Source organism: Odocoileus virginianus, chromosome 5 (assembly GCF_023699985.2).
Source record: "Odocoileus virginianus isolate 20LAN1187 ecotype Illinois chromosome 5, Ovbor_1.2, whole genome shotgun sequence".
NCBI classification, from domain to species: Eukaryota; Metazoa; Chordata; class Mammalia; order Artiodactyla; family Cervidae; genus Odocoileus; species Odocoileus virginianus.
The window spans coordinates 76,451,825-76,463,936 of NC_069678.1; the positions used below are offsets into that span (position 1 = coordinate 76,451,825).

General features: G+C 38.4%; 1 protein-coding gene across 3 annotated transcripts in view; it reads left to right on the forward strand.

Moving 5' to 3' along the window:
• The window catches only part of FAF1 (Fas associated factor 1), a 500,811-nt gene that overhangs the window by 338,562 nt on the left and 150,137 nt on the right, over positions 1-12,112 (forward strand). The window lies entirely within an intron of this gene.

Genomic DNA, 12,112 nt, shown 5'->3' on the forward strand with positions numbered 1-12,112 from the left:
TTGGTGGGTTCCAGTGTCCTCCTGTCAGTGGTTGTTCAACAGCTAGTTGCAGTTTTGGTGCTCTAGCAGGAGGAGATGAGCACTCCACCATCTTAAACTGGCTCTTTAGTCAGGTTTTGATCTCTGCATACAACTGAAATGCCTAAAAAGTTTCAACCAGACACACTGGTTTTTATTGAAACAAAGTCTCTTTCTTATTTTCCACACTCCCAAGGCAAGGCAATTACTTAAAAACAGCTTATGGTAGCTGTGTTGGGCTCCACACTGGGACTGGGTAGCCAGGCAGGAAGTGAGGGAGGGGGCTAATCTAAGACAAAATCTGTTTATTCCAGTCATTGAGGGACCTGCTATTCTTTGAAACTGTTCCAGTTGATCTGCTACATCAAGGTGTTTTATGATCCTTTTGACTGTTCAAATTAGGTTATTTTTCTATCAGCATCAGATTCTTTTACCCTAATTTGTTAGCTGAAGTGTTTGTTGTTAGAGTCTGTGTTCTGCCCATTATCTTGATCCTACTCCAACTAGCCTCTCCCTACAACATGGAAAGGGTGAGAACTCGCTCTTGCATTTTTGATCCTCTATCTATTGGTTCCTTCTCTTCATTCTAAATATATATATGTATAATATATATATTCTAATCCTAAATGTATATGTAATATATAAACATATTATATAAAAATATATATTATGTTTTATTTATTTATATTATTGTATTGTAAATATATATTACATATATATATATTACATTCCTTCAAATTTAGCTTCCCCCTCAAGCTTTAACTCATCTGTTCTTTTATTCAGAGCCAAACTTCTTAGAGTAATCTGTACTGAATGACTCTTCTTCATTGTTTATTTTGTTAACTCACTACAGTGTGGCTTCTTTCTGCTATGTGACTAAAATTGAATTTAACCGTTAGAGTCAGATAATAGTCTTTGACAGATCATTTAAGATGGTGGAGCCTGAGCTCACCTCTCTCACAAGCACACCAAAATCACAACTATATGCAGAACAACCATTGATGAAAAAGACTAGAACCTACCAGAAAAGATCTCCTCCAACTAAAGACATAAAGGAACTAAAATGAGATGGGTAGGAGGGGCAGATTCATGATATGATCAAGTCTCATAGTCCCAAGTCACAAACTGGAGAATAATTATATTGCAGAGGTTCTCATAGGACTGAGAGTTCTGAGCCCCATGTTGGGGTCCCCAGGCCAGGGGTCCTGGCATTATATATTTGTGTGTATATGTATTAATATGTATAGTATTTAGTACACATGTGTGTACTCACACAATGGGATACCTCTCAGCCATAGTAAGGAATGAAATTTTGCCATTTCCAGCAGCATGGATGGCCTTGGAAGTTATTGTGTTAAATGAAAAAAGACAGAGAAAGACAAATACTATGTGATATCACTTACGTCTGTATTCTAAAACACACAACAAACTAGTGAATATAACAAAAAGGAAGCAGACTCACAGATAAAGAGAGCAAACTAGTGGTTACCAGTGGGAAGAGGGCAGTGAAAGTTGCTTCAGCCGTATCTGACTCTTTGCGACCCCATGGACTATACAGTCTATGGAATTCTCCATGCAAGAATACTGGAGTGGGTAGCCTTTCCCTTCCAGTAGAGAGAAGCGAGGACCAAAATACAGGTAGCTGACTAAGAGGTGAAACTAGGTTGGTGCAAGTGTAATTGCGGTTTTGGACCATGAATTTTAAGTCATTATAACTAGGCTCAAACACATCTTTATTAGTCAAAATAAGAACCATTACAATCAACACACTTTTTCCAGTGAGAAATATGTTTATTCCTGTTACATAAAAATCCATGCTTCAGGATTCAGTGAACTCATAGAAAGCTTTTTCTGCCTCCTGCTGGTTGTGGAAATATTTTCCCTGCAAAAAGTTGTTGAGATGCTTGAAGAAGTGGTAGTCAGTTGGTGAGAGATCAGGTGAATATGGTGGATGAGCCAATACTTCTTAGCCCAATTTGTTCAACTTTTGAAGTGTTGGTTATGCAACATGCGGTCAGGTGTTGTTGGAAGAAGAATTGGGTCCTTTCTGTTGACCAGTGCTGTCTGCAGGCATTGTAGTTTTCGGTGAATCTCATGGATTTGCTGAGCATGCTTCCTAGATGTAATGGTTTCTCTGGGATTATGAAAATTGTAGTGGATCAGACGGGTAGCAGACAGTGACCATGACCTTTCTTTGGTGCAAGTTTGGCTTTGGGAAGTTCTTTGGAGCTTCTCAGTCCAGCTAATGAGCTGGTTGTCACCAGTTGTCATATAAAATCCACTTTTCATCACAGGTCACAGTCTGATCGAAAAATGGTTCATTGTTGAGTAAGAGAGACAACACTTCAAAATGACAATTTTTTGTATTTGCAGTCAGCTCATGAGACACCAACTTATTGACCTTTTTCACCTTTCCAATTTGCTTCAAATGCCAAATGACCTTAGAATGGTATATGTTGAGTTCTTCAGCAGCTTCTCATGTAGTTGTGAAGAGAATCAGCTTCGATGATCCTCTCAGTTGGTCGTTGTCAACTTCCAGTGGCCAGCCACTACATTCCTCATCTTCAAGGCTCGTCTCCTTTACAAAACTTTTTGAACCACCACTGCACTGTACATTCATTAGCAATTCCTGGGCCAAATGTGTTGTTGATGCTGTGAGTTATCTCTGCTGCTTTATGACCCAGTTTGAACTCAAATAAGAAAATCACTCAAATTTGCTTTTTATCTAACATCATTTCCATAGTCTAAAATGCATATAAAATAAACAGAAAGTAATAATTCATTAGCAAAACAGATAAAGCAAGAAATGCACATTAAAATGATGTATAACATAATCACACTTATTTAAAAACATATTCATTCCAATATCAAATGGCAAAGTTCAGCAATGCTAAACCAAAATTACTTTTGCACCAACCTAATACATTCTACTAAAACTTTCCATAAATACTTTAATTCCTGATGAAGTTCTTCAACAAATTATAACAGAGATTTTACGTAACTACCTCCAGTGATGGGGAACTCATATTCAGAAAGGCAATTTTATTTTCAGAAATTAAATTACTTTTGCATCAACCTAATACTATGTATAAAATAAGCTACAAAGATATATCTTATAATATAGGCAATATATTACAAATATAAATAGAATATAACCTTTAATAATTGTGAACCACTATATTGTACACCTATAACTTTTATAATACTGTACATAAACTATACTTCAATAAAAAAACAGTTTGGGACAGAAAAAAATCTATTTTATAAATGCGATACTACACCATCTATTTTTTAATATAAATTTATATTTTCACAGCCACCTTTGTGTCAATGTAAGTCACCCTCTACAGTAGTGATGTAATGATGGTTGCCTAGAGTCATATAGAAAATGGCAAAATATTCAACACCCGTTCTTTTGTTTATAAATTCAGGATCCTTTATCCTTTTTTTTTTGTCATACCATAACTACCTTTTACTTAATTCTCATCCTTCTGAATCCGTTTACATTTCTTGTCTTCACTGAGATTTCCTCAGATCTTATATCTCAGATTCTTTCTCTTAATTGCCTTTCTAATCTTTGATAGTTTTCACTTCATCTCTTTTTCTTCACCAGTTGAAATATATTCTGTAAACTTTTATCCTTATCATTGTTCTTTTTTTATCTTTCAACTGAATGATCTTATTCATTTCTATAACCTCAGCTATTATTTATCTGCTGATTACTTCCAGATCTAAATCTCTTCTGGACCTCTTTCTTGAGCTCCTAAAAAGACTTTTTCTCAAGTTGCCTATTAGATGTTTTTACTTGGATGTCCTACAGCTTCCTCAGGTGTATTCTGAGAACTGGCCTCAATATTCTTCCTTACCAGACCTGACCTTCCCTACCACTCTGTTCCCCAAACTAGAAATTTGGTTTTTTAAGCTTTAAATCTAAATGATGAACAATTCTTATCAGTTCTACTGAAGTATATTTAAGTTTGTCCCCTTTATTAAATTCTCAGTGCTATTAAGTTATAAAAAAGGTATGAAATAAGTATCCCTTCTCATGTCTTCAGATCTAATCTGCCATATGCTACCAAATCACCACAAAAGGACATGCACGCATGCATGCGTGCGTGCACACACACACACATATCCATCCATCCATCAGAGTTGTTCTCTGAACAGTCCATCCTTGAAAATCGTTAGTGATTTCCCTATTGCCATCAGAGTAAAGTCCAAATTTCTAAGGTATGCCAGTTTGAGTACTATAATCTAGTTTCCAAAAAATTCCTTGCCTTGTAGCCAGTCCACATTCCACTTCCATACATCGAGCTGATGATTTAGTTCATTTTTTGTAATTTTTTATTGATTTTTTAAGATATCCAATTTCTTGCTTGTGTTTTTTCTCTCCCTAGAGTACAGCTACCTCCCCAACAATCTTCCATTACACACATTCCACAACATTGATATCTTTTTAAAGTGAAAGTTGCTCAGTCATGTCCAGCTCTTTGCAACACCTTGGGCTATACAATCCATGGAATTCTCCAGGCCAGAATACTGGAGTGGGTAGCCTTTCCCTTCTCTAGGGGATCCTCCCAACCCAGGGATTGAACCCAGGTCTCCTGCATTGTGGACGGACTTTTTACCAGCTGAGCCACAAGGGAAGCCCAAGAATACTGGAATGGGTAGCCTATCCCTTCTCCAGTGGATCTTTCTGACCCAGGAATCGAACCAGGGTCTCCTGCATTGGAGGCAGATTCTTTACCAACTGAGCTATCAGGAAAGCCCAAGCATATCTGTAAAATAAAGCAGCTAGCCACTCCAGTACTCTTGCCTGGAAAATCCCATGGACGAAAGAGCCTGGTAGGCTGCAGTCCATGGGGTCGCAAAGAGTCAGACATGACTGAGCAACTTCACTTTCACTTTTCACTTTCATGAATTGGAGAAGGAAATGGCAACCCACCCCAGTGTTCTTGCCTGGAGAATCCCAGGGACGGGGGAGCCTGGTGAGCTGCTGTCTACGGAGTCGCACAGAGTCGGACACGACTGAAGCGACTTAGCAGCAGCAGCAACAGCAGTCCTAAAACCTCATATTCACGTTAAAACCAATATGTGTATGGCACTATGTTAAGCACTTTGGGAAACACAAAAACTGCAAGATATGTCAGGATGAGAAGGGATTTCTAACCACAAACAGAAAAGCTATGAAGCAAAAGTCCAATAGTGTAAAAATAAAAAAGTTCATGTCTCCAAAAGCACAATAAAATGAAAATGTAAATGGGGAAAATGTTTGCAAAATGGGTAATGGTTGAAGAGATAATCTCATTAATATATAATCTTTTTTAAAGATATAGGTTAAATATTATCATTTGTGTGAGGCCTGCACAGTCTCCTTTGTTCTTCAGTAGTCTTTGCTTAAACTTTTATTGTATCCCTTAACACTGAAAAACACATATTTGCAACCAAATATGTCTTGCTTTAAAATGGGAAACTGGAACCATGGATTTTCTCTGTATCCCAGACTTTTAACTAGATTCTTAACATAGTGAGTAGTTGGTGAAAGAAATATCAGCTTTAATTATGAGCTTCCCTTATGTATATATGAGTTCTAAATTTTTGTCTCAAGCATTTTTTTTTAATTGAAGTCGCTCAGTCGTGTCCAACTCTTTGTGACTCCATGGGCTGTAGCCTACCAGGCTCCCCCGTCCATGGGATTTTCCAGGCAAGAGTACTGGAGTAGGTTGCCATTTCCTTCTCCAGGGGATCTTCCCGACCCAGGGATCGAACCTGAGTCTCCCGTTTTTTTGCAGGCTGACGCTTTACCCTCTGAGCCACCAGGGAAGCTAAAATTTGTTGTTGTGCAGTCACTAAGTTGTGTCTGACTCTTTGTCTGCGGCAAACCAGGTTTTTCTATCCTTCACCATCTCCCAGAGTTTGCTCAAACTCATGTTCATTGATTCAGTGATGGCATCTACCATCTTAACCTCTGTCGCCATCTGCTCCTCCCTTCAATGTTTCCCAGCATCAGGGTCTTTTCTGATGAGTCAGATCTTTGCTTCAGGTGGCCAGAGTATTGGAGCTTCAGCTTCAGCATCAGTCCTTCCAATAAATATTCAGGACTGATTTCCTTTAAGGTTGACTGGCCTGATATCCTTGCCACCCAAGGAACTCTCAAGAGTCTTCTCCAGCACCACAATTCAAAAGCATCAATTCTTCGGCACTCAGCCTTCTTGATGGTACAACTCTAACATCCATGCATGACTACTGGAAAGACTATGGACCTTTGTCAGCAAAGTGATGTCTCTGCTTTTTAATATGCTGTCTAGGTTTTTCATAGCTTTTCTTCCAAGGAGCAAGTGTCTTTTAAAAAAATTTCATGGCTGCAGTCACCATCTGCAGTGATTTTGGAGCCCCCAAAAATAAAGTCTGACCCTGTTTCCACTGTCTCCCCATCTATTTCCTATGAGGTGATGGGATCAGATGCCATGATCTTAGTTTTTTGAATGTTGAGGTTTAAGCCAGCTTTTTCACTCTCCTCTTCACCTTCATCAAGAGGCTCATTAATTCCTCCTTACTTTCTGCTATTAGGGTGGTATCATATGCAAATCTGAGGTTTTTGCTATTTCTCCCCACAGTCTTGATTCCAGCTTGTGATTCATCCAGCCCAGCATTTTGCATCATGTATTCTGCATGTAAGTTAAATAAGCAAGATGACAATACAGAGCCTTGACATACTCCTTTCCCACTTTGGAACCAGTCTATTGTTCAATGTCCAGTTCTAACTGTTTCTTCTTGATCTGCCTACAGGGTTCTCAGGAGGCAGGTAAAGTGGTATTTTCCCATCTGTTCAAGAATTTTCCAGTTTGTTGTAATCCACACAGTCAAAGGCTTTAACATTGTCAATGAAGCAGGAATATATGTTTTTCTGGAATTATCTTGCTTTTTCTATGATCTAACAGATGTTGGCAATTTGACCTCTATTTCCTCTGCCCTTTCCTTGTACACCTGGAAGTTCTTGATTCACGTGCTGTTGAAGCCCAGCCTGAAGGAGTTTGAGCATTACCTTGCTAGCCTTTGAAATTAGCACAATTGTATGGTAGTTTGAACATTCTTTGGCTTTGCCTTTCCTTGGAATTGGAATGACAATTGACTTTTTCCAGTCCTGTGGCCACTGCTGAATTTTCCAAATTTGCTGGCATATTGAGTACCGCAGTTTAACTGCATTATCTTTTAGGATTTGAAATAGCTCAGCTGGAATTCTGTCACCTCCACCAGTTTAGTTTGCAGTAATGCTTCCTAAGGCCCACTTGACTTCGCCCTCCAGGATGTCTGACTCTTAAGTGAGTGAGCACACCATTGTGGTTTTCTGGGTCATTAAGACCTTTTTTTTAGAGTTCTGTGTATTCTTGTTCTTAATCTCTTCTGCTTCTGTCAGGTCCTTACCATTTCTGTCCTTTATTGTGCCCAACTTTCATGAAATGTTCCTTTGGTATCTCCAATTTTCTTGAAGAGATCTCTAGTTTTTACATTTATTGTTAGTTATTATAATTACCTGTAACTATATATTACATTGGGTCTTCCCTGAAGCTTAGATGGTAAAGAATCTGTGATGCAGGAGACCTGGGCTCAATCCCTGGGTTGGGAAGATCCTCCGGAGAAGGGAATGGCAATCCACTCCAGTATTCTTGCCTGGAGAATCCCATAAACAGAGGAACCTGGCGGGCTACAGTCTTTGGGGTCGCAAATATATTACATTATATTTCATGAGAGAACATGCACTATATATCTTTCATCCAAGTCTAGGATGTGTAGCACTTAGTAGGGCTTATGGATATATTTTAAATGATAAAGGAAATAAGTGAATGCAGTAAGCCAAAATAGAATCACTATTTTTTTTTTACCTTTATTTAAAAATTCTGAATAAATAGTTCTCTGGATTCAAAGAATTTTAGGGCACCCTTGACTGAACCAAGAGATTATCTATTCTCATCAGCAAACATTAAAGAGAAAAGATTATTTATCTCATTTTTTAGACAAAGCTTTTCCTAACCTGTTAGATGGCTGATAAGAAAATGTGAAGAGATTGGGAGTTCCTTATACATAATTAAGTAGCTCATTCTTGCAGATAGTTCAATAATTTATATTTGAAATATACTTTTTTCAACAAAATCGGCTTTTTAGATATCCTCCTTTGAAGATGATGTTGTTGTAGGGTTTGTCTTTCTAGGATCTGTCTCTTAAGAGAATTGGAAATTCTGTACTTTGTGAAGAAAAAACAATGCATTACATAGGCACAAAATTAAAATCATCTTCCCAGTATGAGGTCAAGTCCTATTTTTATGAAAAGAGGTTTTTATTTGTCTGAAAACTAGATTAGGAGAAAGGATAGATGTGAGAGAGTAAGGTAAAACAGTGGTTGGGGGGGTAGATAATATATAGAATAATTTCTTTCTTTTTTATCCTTCTGTCCTCCAAACCTCCTTCTTAATCTGATGCCTCTTAAAGGGAGGGTAAGTGATAGGCAAGACTAAATGAAGGCTGAGATGATAGCTTAGCTGGCTGAGAATACGAGAAAGTTTGTCATACTGGACTTTTGTTTCTTTCCACCTGCCTGTGAGCCTGGCTAAGTACTCTAAAGGAATGTATAGTGACCTTTTATATCCTGAGCCTTTATCTGTTTAAAGACTGAGCCTCAAAATTCAAAGGCAGTCCATGCTCCAGGTATTTGCCTACCTGAAGCACAGATGGAATTCAAGTACAGTTATGGTCCTAGAAAATGTGTTATTTTGAAGAGTAGGCTCCCTCGCTGTTTTGATATGAGAAAGGGTTTAAATTTTTAAGCTGTTGAATTGCTGAAATAAAGAGGAGATCTTGGCTCCACAAAGCAAAAACACTTAAGAAACATTAGGATTGCAAATGGAACCAAGGCTTCTGTGAGAAATAGTGGTAAAGTCAGAATAGAATAGGCTTAGGGCAAGAGTCATTCATTTCATTCTTCCAATAAGTATTATGTACCTTCTCTATTCAAACCATTGGGAAAATTGTTTTTAAGATAAGAAGGAAAATGTTACAAGTCTGGGCGTTAATGTTTGGTTATGCCCAAGGAGGAAAGGCCTACCAAGTCAACATACTTTGTTTCAGGCTAGCATAAGTCCTTTTGAAAGAGGTTGCATTTGGCCTGAGGCTCCACCTACCAGCAGAAGATTGGATTAAAGACTTACTGAGCCTAGTTTTGCCCACCAGAACAAGACCCAGTTTTCCCCATAGCTAGTCCCTCCCATCAAGAAGCTTGCACAAGCCTCTTATGCTCATCCATCAGAGGGCAGAAAGAGTGAAAACAGCAATCACAAAAAACCAATCATGCTGATCAAATGGATCACAACTTTGCCTAACTCAATGAAACTATGAGCCACGGCATGTAAGGTCACCCAAGATGGTCAGGTCATGGTGGAGAGTTCTGACAAAATGTGGCCCACTGGAGAAGAAAATGGCAAAGCACTTCAGCATTCTTGCCTTGAGAACCCCATGAACAGTATGAAAAGGCAAAAAGATATGATGCTGAAAGATGAACCTCCCAGGTCAGTAGGTGTCTGTATGCTACTGGAGAAGAGCAGAAAAACAGCTCCAGGAGGAATGAAGAGGCTGAGCCAAAGTGGAAACAACACCCAGGTGTAGATTTGTCTGGTGGTGAAAGTCTGATTCTGTAAACAATATTGCATAGGAACCTGGAATGTTAGGTTCGTGAAACAAGGTAAATTGAAAATGGTCAAACATGAGATAGCAAGAGTGAACATTGACATTTTAGAATCAGTGAACTAAAATGGACCAGAATGGGTGAATTTAATTCAGATGACCATAATATCTACTCCTGGATGACTCTCAAACTGGAATCAAGATTGCCAAGAGAATATCAATAACCTTATATTTGCCAGTGCGCCACCCTAATGGCAGAAAGTGAAGAGGAGTTAAAGAGCTTCTTGATGAAGGTGAAAGAAGAGAATGAAAAAGTTGGCTTAAAACTCAACATTCAAAAAACTAAAATCATAGCATGTCGTCCTATCACTTCACGGCAAATAGATGGGGAAACAATGGAAATAGTCACAGATTTTATTTTCCTGGGCTTCAAAAGCTCTATGGACAGTGACTGCAGCCATGAAATTAAAAGACGCTTCCTCCTTGGAAGAAAAGCTATGAAAAACCTAGACAGCATATTGAAAAGCAGAGAGATAACTTCGCCAACAAAGGTCTGTGCTGTCAAAGCTATGGTTTTTCCAGTAGTTGTAAGCCAGAAAGATAAAGACCATTACAGTATCCACAAGCTTTTTGAAAGGCCTGTATAGCTTATTTATCTCTGACCTCTTAGATTTTACCTCTTTCCTTGTTTATTGTGCTCTTAATTGTGTACTCTAGGCTGGGGATAAAACTTATAAAAACCCCAGTCTTCATTGATTTTGTAAGCATTCTTCACTTTCCCTCGGCCTCCATCCTTTAGTGTAGGGGTGTCATAGCAAGATTATATATATACATATATATATGTATGACATATATATATATATATGTATATATATATATATATATGTATATATATATGACTATGCCAAAGCCTTTGACTGTGTGCATCACAATAAACTGTGGAAAATTCTGAAAGAAATGGGAATACCAGACCACCTCACCTGCCTCCTGAGAAACCTGTATGCAGGTCAGGAAGCAACAGTTAGAACTGGACATAGAGCAACAGACTGGTTCCAAATAGGAAAAGGAGTACGTCAAGGCTGTAAATTGTCACCCTACTTATTTAACTTATATGCAGAGTACATCATGAGAAACGCTGGGCTAGAGTAAGCACAGCTGAAATCAAGATTGCCGGGAGAAATATCAATAACCTCAGATAGCAGATGACACCACCCTTATGGCAGAAAGTGAAGAAGAACTAAAGAGCCTCTTGATGAAAGTAAAAGAGAGTGAAAAAATTGGCTTAAAGCTCAACATTCAGAAAACTAAGATCATGGCATCTGGTCTCATCACTTCATGGCAAATAGATGGAGAAACAGTAGAAACAGTGGCTGACTTTATTTTTGGGGGCTCCATAATCACTGCAGATGGTGATTGCAGCCATGAAACTAAAAGACCCTTACTCTTTGGAAGGAAAGTTATGATCAACCTAGACAGCATATTAAAAAGCAGAGACATTACTTGGTCAACAAAGGTCCATCTGGTCAAGGCTATGATTTTTCCAGTGGTCATGTATGGATGTCAGAGTTGGACTCTAAAGAAAGCTGAGCGCAGAAGAATTGATGCTTTTGAACTGTGGTGTTGGAAAAGACACTTGAGAGTCCCTTGACTGCAAGGAGATCCAACCAGTCCATCCTAAAGGAGATCAGTCCTGGGTGTTCATTGGAAGGACTGATGTTGAAGCTGAAATTCCAATACTTTGGCCACCTGATGTGAAGAGCTGACCCATTGGAAAAGACCCTGGCGCTGGGAAAGATTGAGGGCAGGAGGAGAAGGGGATGATGGAGTATAAGATGGTTGGATGGCATCATCGACTCAATGGGCATGAATTTGGGTGGGCTCTGGGAGTTGATGATGGACAGGGAGGCCTGGCAGGCTGCAGTTCATGGGGTCGCAAAGAGTCGGACACGACTGAGTGACTGAACTGAACTGAATATTTTATATATATGTGTGTGTGTGTGTGTGTGTGTGTATAAGCCTTAATATGAGAAATATTAAGCTTCACTCTTGCAAATAGCTTCTTATTTAATAAAATTTTTATAATTCTAATGCCCTATTGTGGTTATATAACTTGTATGTTAGGAATTTGATTTCCTGAAGTCAGATAACCTGTATAGCTTATTTATCTCTGACCTCTTAGATTTTACCCATTTCCTCATTTATTGTGCTCTTAATTGTGTACTATAGGCTGGGGATAAAAATTGATTTAAAAAACCCCAGTCTTTATTGATTTTGTAAGCATCCTTCATTTTCCCTTAGCCTCCATCCTTTAGTATAGGGGTATCATAGCAAGAGTAGAAATATATTTAGTATTATATATATATATAAGCCTTAAAATGAGAAATATTAAGCTTCACTCTAGCAAATAGCTTCTTATTTA